The 13,699-nt window shown below is 35.9% G+C and overlaps 1 long non-coding RNA gene across 1 annotated transcript in view; it reads right to left on the minus strand.

Annotated features, from left to right (window-relative positions):
- Positions 1-13,699, minus strand: part of LOC143664495 (uncharacterized) — a 173,926-nt gene that overhangs the window by 15,305 nt on the left and 144,922 nt on the right. The window lies entirely within an intron of this gene.

A 13,699-nucleotide genomic window follows, 5' to 3' on the forward strand; every position in this document is an offset into this window, starting at 1 on the left:
GATCCTCAGACAGATTATAGTGTCCCACAGTTCTGCACCTAAAGAGATTATATCTGTTAATTTTGACATGTTATTGTTATCATTATTCTAATTATTGAAATTGCTGTGGTTTCTTTCTGTACAAATCTCCAGGGTTAGATCCAAAGCACTTATATAGGAAGACTGTCAAAAATGCCAAATATTGTAAGTTCTTCTTCTCCCCTGCTCTGTTTATTTCTAATTGGCATAAAGCTTTTTTTAATACAAACTAATAGAATTCTATTTTAAGGAAGACAGGATATTGTGAGAGGAAATCAATACGAGGTCAGATTCAGTGAGAAAATGAAAAGTTCCCAAGGTTGAGTTGGCTGGCATACCTTATTTCAGTAAGTGTTGCATAATATGACTCAGGGGGCAGTTCTACAAGACTGATGGGCAGCCTGTAGTTGGAAGTAAATGCCATGGTGGTGGGAGTTATTAGATATCTAAGCAGGATGCTAAATGAGTATTGGGTTTTAGGGACATCCAGCCTACCTCCTACCTCTAATCAAATTATATTCTTAGTACAATGTATTTGAAGCAGAAGTAATTTAGATCCTATACCAAGTCCTTTTGGTTATTCTTCTAAGAACAATAAATTTTCTATTAAAATAATGCAATTGTGTGTCTATAGTGCCTCATAGACTATTCTAAATTTAATTTCCTGGAATCTATCCTTTGGGCAGGAAAAGTCCTTATAAAATAAACAGATGAGAGTTGATGGCAGCAGAATGCAATAGAAGTCTCAAGGTAATTCCTATAAACAATAAGCTACAAATATTTGGCAAGCATTTAGAAACTTAAATATTTTGGTTTTCATTGTCAATTTTCTTATCTATTAAAAGAAAAGTACTTTCCAAATCTGCCAACCATTTCCCATGAAAATATCTTCTAAAACATTATTTAAAACTATTCACATTGAAATTTTAAACTAAAAAGCTGTTTGTTCCATATGAATATTATGAAACAATCATAGTATAGTAAATCAAATAATCTCTACAATAAAGGATTAATAGGGATGATCATGGCTTCATTGGCATTTATATTTTTTCCCATCTTACTAAAAATGTCCATAATCTTCTGTTCAAAGTCTGCCTGACAAGCATGACATTTTTATTTATTCTACGTAATAAAATATTTTCTCTGTTAACTCAATATTTCAGGTAGACAGAAAGACAATTTCAACAACAAATATAGGGTGGATTAAACTTTTTATAGAAGATGGATACACCTAATAAAAGTCTATTGTAGAAACAGATGGGTTGGATTCAAATCCTGCCCTGGAACTTACTAAGGGTGACCTTGGGAAAGTTACCAAACTTCACCAGGCCTCAGTCTTTTCATCCATAAAATAAGGGGATAGTGATAGCACTTGTCTCAATGGCTGATGTGAGGAATTTGTGAGTTAATACAAAATATATAAAGATGCCAGAGCAGACAGGGGCAAGGAAAAAAAAAAAAACAAATCTGAACCCTCTGATGTGTTGCTGAACCCAGCTAGAAGCCAGCTGGAAGGGAACAATTCATTGGCGTCAGTCCGCCAGGCCACAGAACAGGGCAAGAAAGGAAAGAGAATGAATCTATGGTAAGGGAAGTAAAGAATATCCGTATTATTCATTATATAGCCAGTTTATCTGTTTGTGTGTCCTTCTTACCTTCTTGACTGGGGTTACCTTAGCTCAGGAACTGTGTACAACACAGTGCCTGATCCAGTGGGTATTCAATAATGTCTGTTGAAAGAATGAATATAACCTTAATCCTCCCTATATTATATAGGCATTTTCAGAAGTTGGGATTATTATCCGTATGGACTGCTTGCCATCATATTATTATGGTATACTCATAGCCTTCAATCCTGGATTTATTTGACAAAATGAAAATAGCCCTTTCATGTGTTTTAACTATTGAAGTCATGCTTTCAGGTTTTGATGCAATTGTCAATACATCCTCTGGCTTAGCAAATATGCTTTTTCATTTTCCTTGACATACATCTTATCCTGATGTCACAAGTAGCTGACAACCAGTCCCCAGCAGAAAAGTGTGATCAAACATTCAACGAAAGTACCACTTTCTTGAACAATAAGGCACCATCTGTGATAAGGTCTCTGGGCAGAATTTCTGTGAAAAGAGGATTGAGTTAATAGCAAGGAGCACCACATCACAGAGTGACTTAGAAACAACAACGCAACAAAGAACCTGAGTAATGAATGGGGGGAAGGTGTGTTTCATGTATCAGCAGATGCATATTCCACTTCAGCTTTCTTTTCCATTTACCAGCATGCCACACATACAGTGAAACTCCATATAATTGCTCATATCTTGCCATCACACTTAATTATTTTTATATAATTTTAAAGGATGCAAATTCCATCTATCTTACTATACTCTTATGATAGAGGTTTTGGTTTATTTGATATCTCAGCACAACTCCCATTACTATACATGTCTTGGGGACTGATATAAGGGGTAGGCTTGTGGTAGGATTTCCTATCTCTGCCATATTACTCCTCCTGATAACAATAAGAATAATGATACAATTATCAGTAGCATTTATAAAGTCTTTTATATGTGCCAAGTTTTGTGCTAAACTTTGGCAATTTATTATAGAGATGAGGAAAATGAGATTCAAAGGTGTTAAGAAATTTGCCCAAGATTTCAGTTAGTGGAGTAGACTAATGTCCAGGTGTTTAAACTATTAACTCTTCACATCTTCTGTATGCTAACATTAACTGGAATCTTGGGAATAGTTGCAAAAAATCCCTTCCTTATTATTATTAAAATGTAGACTTTTGAAACTTATCTTGTTGCTTAACACTAAATTTTACACAATAATAGGAGCCAAAATATTCCAAAGCAGGTTTCATTTTATGAAAACATGAAAGTATATCACATATTAGTATCTGTAGGATGACCATGAAAATTGGCTTAAAGAAAAGTGATAGTTGGGCAATGCTGCCTCAGTGGCAGAGTTCTCACCTGCCATGCCGTAGACCCAGGTTCGATTCCTGGTACCTCCCCGTGCAAAAAAAGTGATAGTCTGAGGCGTTTGTGGAGAATAAGCACTTTGCAAACCAGTGGCCATTTCAAAATGTCAACCCTTTTAAAACCAATTGTTCCAAGAAACTGGAATTCCTTATTCTTTTTCACATAGATTAATTGACATTTGGGGGGGCGGGGTAGGGGGGGAGTTGTGATGCATAGTCGGAGAATGAAACCCCAGTCTCCCGCATGGAAGGCAAGCATTTTACCACTGAACAACCCGTGTATCCTCACATAGATTAATAGACTTTTTATCCAAAGGTATATAGATTCCCAGGATGTTTCTAGTTCTATTTGTTGAGTCTGCTGTACCTGCATGTATAGTTAGTAAACAGGACAAGTATTTTTTAGTGTGATTTAACATGTGATGAAATAGGTATGCATTATCTGACACTGCATATCAGTATATGCTGCAACTAGTAAAAGGTTCAGCAAATAGGAGGAAGAAGAGGTCCCATCAGACAAGGTGACTGGATAAGGCTTCATGCAGGAGAGTTGTCAAAGCACCTCTTTGTCCTTGGACCCCTTTAATCTCTTTAATCTCAGTTTTCTCATCTGAATATGAGGATCACGATGGCCCATACCACAAAGTTGTTCTGTGGTTTAGATGTAATATCCTGTTTTCATTTAGCACAGTCCCTAAATCATATCACCCTGATATCCAGTGGGTGATCAGCAAATGTTGGTGGGATTTGAGCTGTGTGTTCCAGGCACCAAATTCCAAATCATGGGTTTGCCTCAACTTACTCTTTAAATTGTCTGAGAGACTTTAAGTGATCAGGAATTGTCCCCTTAACCCTGCCTCCTGTCTTCTAAACCCTCCCATCTAAATTTGATTTAGATATTCCCTAACTTTAGGGATATTTTGAATGTCAAAGGAATTTGGTTTTAAATTATTCTTGTACAGATTCCCTTTAATTTTAACTTCTGCACTTCCTTGACTCTACTTTTTATATGTTGTAACCTTTCTAACACTCCTCAACAGCCCAGCCCAGCCCAGAGGGTGCTGAGATAAGAAAAAATAGACAAAGGTATTAGTAGTTAGACTCTAGGTAATCTGACAGCCTCTTATCAAGATTTTATTCAGTCATTCATTACATACTGAGCAGTAAACTAAATAGGTAGCTATGGATAGATAGTTACAGTCCAAACGCTCATGGAACTTACATTCTACTTAAGGAAGACTGACAGAACGATGAGTAAACATATTAAATATGAAACACCTAAGGTGATAGTTAATGTTAAGGAGAAATATAAATAATGGTAGCGGCTAGAGAGTGGTAGAGAGTATGGTTTTGGAAGAAATGGGATTGAGAGAAAGTATTTCTGGTGAGTTGACACTTGAGATACAAACCAGAATAAAGTGAGGAAAAAGCCTGAGGGGATTCTGAGACAGCAGCATTCTGGGAGGCAGCCACTGTGCCTGGAACAGAGTGAGATAAAGGAGGCTGGCAGTGAGTGCAGTAGGAGAGGTCATGAAGGGCAATAAGGGAGGTGGAAAACCACTTAGATGGTTTGAGTGCAAGAGTGAGGACATATGCCATGCAATTTAAAACAATGACTCTAGCTTCTGTGAGTGGCATCAGGTAGAAGCAAGAAGACAGGTTAAAACAGTGTTGCAGTAGTCCAGGTGAGAGGTGGTATGATTTTGGCCTAGAGTGCTGATGGCAGAGGCAATGAGTTCTGATCCAATTCAAGATATGTTTTCAAGTGGGGTCAGTAAGATTGCTGATAAGTTAATATGGGGTATGAGAGAAAGAAAGGCGATGACTGGTCTGTCCAAACCTTACTCAGAAAGAAGATTGCACAGAAGATTTTATAAGCCCTAAAACTGTATTCAATTCCCAAGTTCCCTTCCTCCATTTCTATCTTCCTCCAGGCTCAACACCTTGACTTTCCACAATTACACTGTGAGAGTGGGGAAAGGTGATGGTGAGGGGTATTTTCTCAGAAGAGAGTGCAATTTTTACCCTGGGAGTTCCCATCAAATAAGTCATTAATCAGATTCCTCAGTGAAACCTGTCAACAATACTAACATCAACAATACTAACAGATTTTGTATACCAGAAAAGGAAAGTAAGACTTAACAATACTAACAGATTTTATACAACCTCAACAATATTAACAGATTTTATATACCGGAAAAGGAAAGATAGAATTCCCCACCTTTCTCCCTGATAGAGGGCTCTGGTTAGATGGGCCAATGTTTAAAAGCCTGTTGGTTGAGTGGGACAGTCTATTCTATTTCCAGGGAATGAAAAGAGCCATCCTGTTCAGAAAAACATGTTCTGCAGAATTTAGGAGGAGGGGTGACAGATTTGAAGTTCTCTATCAGACATTTCTGTCATTCTTTTAAATTAACTTTTTCTATTTGAGTGTTAAATATAACTCAATCCTCTCGTGTGACTCTGAATTGTTTAATAAGGTTCATTTGGTACAGTATAAGTTAGGCAGCTGAATTCTAGAAACAGATGGCTGGCTTTAAAATCCAACTCTGCTGTGGACGTTGGTCCAACTCCTTACCTACCTAAGCTTCACTTTCTTTGCCAGTAAAACAGGAATAATGGAAATATCTCTCAGTAATTCCAAAGCACTCAGCCTATTTCAATAAAGTACCCCATAAATGCTAGATATTATTAATATTTTATTGGATTTCTAATTATTGGGAAGAAACAAACAACAAAGGCAATAGTCATTTCAATGGAAGCGTTTTTATCTTCTCTTCCACTTTTAGCTTTGGCAGATGTGTCCAGGAGAAGCATTCCATAAACAAACAATTTGCATAAAATCGTCTGTGCCTCTTCAAATTTGTACAGATATTCAGTTTGGGTTCCATTCAAATTTCAAGCTGAAATTCCTGCCAATTTCATGTTATCAAAACAGACTTGCTCATCTTAGTAAGAAGCCTTATAAAATGATCTGTCACTTAGAGATTGCTCACCCTCTTAGGGAGATGCTGAAACTTTAGAGCAAATCAGAGAGAGAACAATTGGTTTCATTCTGCCCTTGGAAGTCTGAGTGAAGAAGGCAATTCTAGGTTTGCTGAATCTCAGTTGTTGGTGACAGAAGTAGCCACACACTTATTGAACCACTGACTGGACTCCTCAATATGGCAGACATCACAGCAGAATAAGAAACCCTCACGTGACTCAGCTTCCTAGGATCCAGGCAACAAGTGATGCTACCCATTTGAGTTACTCCTGTGAGCTGCTGCCTGAATTTATCATCTATTTGTTTTCTTCCACACATTGAATTTCTGATTTGCCTTGAAAACCATGCTGATATGCATGGGATTACCTGTTTTGTTACCTTGCACTAAAGTGGTAGCGATTCAAAATACCTAATCTGCAAACCCTCTCTTAGAGCCTCTGACTTTTTTTGGGCACTGTTGACACAGTTAGTTCCACTCTCTTCATTCCCAAGATGGATATGGCCATCCATAGTTTGTGTTCCTTGGACCCTGGTAAAGGAGTTCTGACAATATTAATTAATTAACAATTCATTAAAAATGGATATGAATTTGTAAGTTTTTACCACAATCAGATATTTTATTTCATATGTTAACCAAGAAGATCTGGCATTCTGGTGAAATTTGTTTTGAAATTCTTATTTTAGACTTTAATACTTCCTGCACCTTTTAAACACTTTTGAATTTTTCTAGTTCTTTGTTATTAAAGACATAAAATTCTAAAAGACCCTGTGGTCAAGTTTATGATGAAATGAACCTAGAAAGAAAAATGAAGAGAGAAAGACCCTGAAAAGCTAAAGTGAAAAATTATAGCAGGTTGAAAATCTCATATACGGAATTTTCTTCAATGTATTTCTTTGGCATTCTTTAATCTCAGGCAAATTCTAAAATGGGTTGTCATATAAAGACTGAGGCCCATAGAACATTAAGTGTTATAGTAAAGTTTGAAACATTCCTATTGGTAGAATACAACTTAATAAAGATGGGACCATGTCAGGCAAGTCTTTGGTTTTTTATTGCCATGTATAGTGGAAATTGTATAGGACTAGAAATTTGGAGTTATGAATCCAAATCCCAGGGCTTTATGACCTCGGGCAAGTCTCTTGAGGTCCATTTAGTCAGACAACGAATGTTCAACACTTCCTACTTACTAAACATTGGGCAAGTATGAATAGGACATAGAAACTGCTTTCACAATTCATGGAAAAAATGTATATGTATGGTAACTTTTATGTAATGTAATAAATGCTTTGAGTGGGTATCCTTAGCACTGTTCACAGATAGTCTACTGAGAAGACTGCACTTCCCACCTGTGAAACTAGGCATGCATGGCCATGTCACTTGCTTTAACCAAGGAAAAGTGACAGAAATGACAAGCCATTTTTGGCCAGGAGCCTTAAAAGCCAGCTCACTATTCCCCATGATGTACAAATCATGGAACCACATGTGAAGACAGAGTTTCCATCAGCCATAGTCTCTGAGTGACCTTAATGAACAGAGATGTTCCTGCCAGTTCTCACTGGACACATAGCTATAATGAGAAGAAACTTTGTTTTAAATGTCTGAGACTTGGGCCTTGTTACCACAGCACAACCTAGACTGTATTAGAAACATGGATCAATACTGAGGACTAACAGAGAAATAGTCAATTAAATAAGAGAGGGGCTTGAAGTTCTACTGGGAGAATCCTAGAAAGCTTTCAGAAGGTATGACCACCTCCCTAGGTTTTGAAGAATGTGCAGCTTTAGACATGCAGAGAAGGAAGAGAAGTGAATTCAAGGATGAAGAAACATAGTGCTGAAAAGTATAGAGATGGGAATCAGACAGCTGACTAGGTACATTGTCTGATGGGGATAGAGCTCAGTGCTGAGGGTACCAGGGAATGAGACAAGAAAGGATAGGTAGTAACTAGAATATTTTTAGAATTTTTGTTTTGAAATTATTTTAAGTTAATTGAAATTTTGCATAATGGTATAAGATACTCCCATATACACATTACCTAGTGTGCCAGGTTGAAAGTATTACGCACCCCAGAAAAGCCATGTTTTAATTCTAATTCAATCTTGTGGGAGCAACTGTTTCTTTTAATCCTGATTAAAAGTATTGTAGGTTGGAAACTTTGGATTAGTTTACCTCCATGAGTTGTAACAACTGGGTGTGACCTATGATTAGAAGGAGATGCGACCCCACCCATTCCAGGTGGGTCTGGATTAGTTTGTTGGACTCCTTTAAAAGAGGAAATATTTTGAACAGAGCTGGTAGAAATGACAGAAATGCAGAGCCAACAGAGAGAGAAGTGATGGATGTTTGGAGATGCTTGGAGCCCAGCAGATGTTGCGCTGTGCCTTCCCATGAGATGTTAAGCAAGCCAGAACCTGAAGAGAGCCAAGGGAAGCTGAGAGATGAAAGCCAGCTCCAGAGAAGCAAAGTGAGGAACCCCCACAGGAACAGAAGCTGAAAGCAACGGAGTCCAGGAGCAAGGGACCAGCAGATGCCAGCCACGTGACTACCCAGCTGACAGAGGTGTTCCTGACCCATCGATCTTCCTTGAATTAAGGTAATCCCTTGTTGGTGCAGTAATATGAACACCTTCACTTCGTTAGAACTGTAAACTTGCAACTTAATGCCCCTTTTTAAAGGCTGTCCCAGTTCTGGTATGTTGCATTTTGGCAGCTTGCAAACACCTAGATTCATCAATTGTTTGTATTGTCTCCATTAGCACACACACTCTCTCTGTCATATGAATATATACGTACACCCTCCCACTTATATAAGCAAATTTAATCTGAACTATTATTTTATCTGCACATGCCTCTTTTTCCTTGTACTTCAGTGTATATTTTCTAATAATGAGGACATCCTCTGATAGAACCACAAGGCAGTTACAAAAATCAGGAAATTTTATATTGATACAATACCATTACCTAGTTTAGAGGCCATATTTGAACAATTATCTAATTTTCCAATAATTTCCTTTATGGGTATCACACACTGTCTTTAGTTGTCATTTCCCTTTAATAAGGAAGTGTTTTTTAGCCCTTCTCTATGTTTCCTGACCTTGATATTTGTAAGAGAATATGCAATTGCTTTGTAGACTGTCTCTCAATTTAGGTTTGTCTGATATTTCCTCACAGTGGGGAAATATGAGACTATACAAATGTCTTGTTCCTTGACAAATTTCCTCCCACTGATTTTAGCACACAGTCATGATTGTCTAACTCCATCTATCTATAGTTATTAGTTGGTATCCTACTATAAGGAAGAGACTCCAGTTCTGAATGTATGTGTGAATGTCTGTATTATATATATATGTATGTATGTATTCATACCATATGTACTTGTGTATATTATTTTGTTTCATGGGTTGCAATCTATCAGTATCATTATTTATTTTGATGTTCAAATTACTCCACATTTGGCCAGTTGAAGGCCTTTCAAGCTGGCTCTTGTATCTGTTTGATGTGTTTCCATCATATTTGAGCATGTCACTACTCTTTAAAAAAACAGTATGTTCCAGGCCCATCTGGCACTTATCCTGCCCCAGGCCTTGAATCAGTCATTTTTTAAGGACCCCTGGTTTCTTTTAGTGGTTAATTTATTTAGAAGCCAAGATTTATATTCTAAATGCTACTAGGATGTCATGAAGTATATTCTGTAGGATTTTAACTTTTGAAAATTTCTTGAGATCGCAACTTTAGGAAATTGGTACTGGACTTCTCCTTACATTTATGACTAGAAATGTGGACAAAATATATGAAACAGCTATTTTCAGCTGTTGGGCAACAGGAAAGGAAGGACTATGGCCCTTAAGAGAGGGGAGATCTGTGAGGTGTCCACAAGATCCCCCTGGCTTCATTCTTAGAGACATTTTCCATACGTGGCACAGGGAGAAGAACTATAAACAAGACATGGTAGGCTTGATGAGTCAAGAAGATAGAGATTAGAGTTCAGGGAAGCTGAGATGGTTTGAATGTGTGGGTCAGAGTTTAAGAGAGGAAAAAGCTATAGAGAAAGCACCACAGAAGTCTGCATAGAAACCCCCCTTCAGGATATTATAGATCCAAGAAGCTCAACACATTTCAAAGATGATAAACAGAAAGAAAATCACACCGATATGCTTCATAATCAAATTGCTTAAACAAGAGAAAATCTCTAAAATCTCAAAATCAAACAGACCAGAAAAGGACTAATTACTAATTGAGTAATAAAGTAAAAACACTGCAGACATCTTGTCAAATGGCACCCAAGTCAGAAGGCAATGGGACAACATTGTAAAGTCATGAAATAAAAAGCCATCATCCAAGAATTTTGTTTGCAATAGCCTTCTTCTAAAATAAGGTGAAATATAATCATTTTTTCAGACAAAAAAATTGAGAGAATTTATCACAATCAGACCTGCACTACAATGATGAAGGATGTCTTTCAGGCCAAATGAAAATGATAGCAAATGGAAACTTGGATCTATAGAAATGAATGAGGAGTTCCAAAATATCATAATACAATTTATCTTCATTTTTATATTTTTATAAGTTAATTTTTAAAGTTAATTTATTATTTAAAGCAAAAATATTATCAATGAATTTGGTATTTATATTACATGCAGAAATAAAATATATAGAGGTAATAGCACAAATGATGGAAAGGGAGAAATGGAAATATATTATCATAAGGCCTTTATATTATATTTACAACATTATTTTTAAGGTAGAATGTAATAAGTAATAAGGATACATCTGGCAAATCCTAGAGAAACCACACACACACTCAAAAAAATGTTTCTAAAGACATGGCTAAAAAACTGTGAAAATAAAATGGAAAATTAAGTGCTGTTTAATTAATCTGAATAAGGGAAGAAAAGAAGGAAAAAATAAGAAAAAAGAACAGTAGAGACAAACATAAAACAAAGAACAAAATGGTGGATTTAAAACTCAACTGTATAAATAATTGCATTAAAAGCAATTAATTTAAACTCTGTAATTGTCTCCATGAGTAAACACTTTACTGTAACTAACTTTAGCACATTTTGTTCTGTGATTCCATCCACTCTTGTGGTTTTAACCCCCAGCTAAATGGCTGTAACATCTGAATCCTGAGTATTATCACTAAAATTCAAATTTAATTAGATCACTCTCCTACTTAAAAACTATCCTATCTATAGAGCCAATGAAGAGGTTAAAGCAAATTTTATTTTAGTCTCATAGTCAACAATAAGATATCAATGTTTTTCATTGCTTTTTTTCCACAGAAAGCCAAAGCTTAACATGAAATGTGAAGTTATTTTAGGGCAGAGAATATGTTTTATGTGGCTCTTCCATAGGACTTTGTATTAGGCAGTCAAAAATATGTTGATTAATTCATCTGCTAGTAAGTGTATAAGATTGGCCGTTGCTAAAAAAAAAAAAAAAACAGCCATAAGCATACAGAAATGCCTATTTTGGCTTTCAGATGCTTATAAAACTAGACTCAGTGGCAGAATTCTCGCCTGCCATGCCAGAGACCCAGGTTCAATTCCTGGAGCCTGCCCATGTAAAAAAAAAAAAAAAAAAGAGCTTGAGAGAAGGGAGGTGCAATGGTGGGTCAGTGGCAAAATTCTCAAATACTTATAAAACTAGAAAGGAAAAAACCCTTCTAACCCATAACCATTACTCCTAGTCAAATAAAAAACATTATAGATGGTTGACTACCCTCTCCTTAAAAAAAATCTCACTATCACATCTTCCTTAATGACAAACAGAAATTTATTTTTTTGAAAACTGTTTATCACCAACTTAAGGACACTGCATATTTCTTCCACTACAGTTAATAAATATAATCCATTTGTGTTGTAATAAAAATTTAGGTTTAACATTTTCTTTGCAAAACCAAGGATCTGAATGATAGCAATTTCATCCTTGGCCTCATGTAATTGTAAGTATTTATTACTTGGACAGTAAGCAAAATGGTTTTCTTAAAGGTGAGGCATTATTCATTTAGAATGGAGGTGAAGGTACAATACTTAGTGAGAAAAAAAAGCAATTTAGTCTAGTAAGGCTGTTCCATCTCATTTAGATTTAACTAATGTAGTTTTATTAAATAATGGGGGAAGAACACTGTGAGTGAAAAGAACGTCCATAAACTGGTCCACTCTTTTGGTTAAGGGGATTCAGGAATGCAATTTTTCCCCATGATTAATGTTAATATCTTCCATTTGTAATCTTTTAGCATGGGGCTCCATGGTGCTTTATGCTTTACATTTAAAAATAACTTTCTAGTAATAAAAGCAATGCATGTTTTTGTTATGCAATCTGTAAAAAAAAAAAAAAAACTATAAAGAAGAAAATTAAAATCACTGCTTATCACCCTGAAAGAAGTGTTCATAACATTTCATGTATATGTGAATCTTTGTGTTTTATAAAACTAACAACATGCTGCATTGTAGCCAAGTATTCAAATGCCGGCAGAGTGGCATCAATGAGTGCAGTAAGACAGGGGTAATGGTGGGTGTGGGGCCATAAGACAGCATGTGCCAGGTCTAAATGGAATGGGTTCTTCAATTCAGGCTGTTTGCTGCCAGGTGGATGTGCCATAGGTACTGTCATGTCTCTAGGACTTTATGGAGAACCTAAAAATCCAGTTGTTTTAAAGTGAAATATCTCAATTTTTGTATATTGGCAACTAATTTTTTAAAACATCACCATGCAAGTTAAACTAAACAAATCTACAGACTAGATTCTACCAAAAAATGTTCTTTTACCTATTCCACAGTCACACTTTCATTTCCTTCTTTCACTTAATTTATGGATTGAGAGTATTTGCCCCTGCTATTAAATAGACTTTGTGATTGCAAACATCAATTTTAACAGCATTTCAGACTTACGTTATAGGCATATATCATTGTTTATACTGCTGCACCCCTCATATTTGTACATTTAAGGTTGTTTCCATTTTGCCATTTTTACTCATGCTGCAACCATAACCTTGTATATGAGCCTTTCTGCACAAATCTGTCTCTATCTATATTATTAATCCCTAAAAACGGTATTATTTGTTCCATGTACATTGACAATTTTTAGTTCTTAAATCTATATTGCTTTCTTGTTACACCAATTTCCACTCCCACCAGCAGTGTTTAAGAGCACCATTTCTCTGGAAGTCTTGCCATTACTTTGTACTCTTACTTCTTTTCAATTTTAGAAATTTAACATGTGAAGATTACATCTTGTTTTAATAGCTTTTTCTTTACTTAATAATGTTTGGGATTAAACTTCAAGCTGTGGACAATTCCCTGCTTTGTAGAATCACTGTATTTCACAATTCAATAATAATAATTTACGAGGAAAATAATTATCAAGACAAAACAGTGGTTCATTAATAATTATATTAACATGAACTAAGTAAAATTCACCCTCTTAGAATGTAGTTTAATGCTCACACACATTCCATTTCTGTTGTTTATTCCTGTTTAGGCACTGATTGAACCAAGTAACAGAGAAGGAAAAGTACTGTGCTTTTGAAGCATAATTGACACTGCATATTTTCAAAGTAAATGTCTCTTACTTTGCAAGGTCAATGCATTTCAGCAAAATTGGCTATAAAGTGAATCATGTTTCCCTACAGACTTTTGATACAAAATCAGCAATATGTTGCTTTCACAAGAAAAAAATAACTAACTTCAGTAAAAAAAAAAACAGCTTA

This window comes from Tamandua tetradactyla, chromosome 20 (genome assembly GCF_023851605.1).
Source record: "Tamandua tetradactyla isolate mTamTet1 chromosome 20, mTamTet1.pri, whole genome shotgun sequence".
Taxonomy (NCBI): Eukaryota; Metazoa; Chordata; class Mammalia; order Pilosa; family Myrmecophagidae; genus Tamandua; species Tamandua tetradactyla.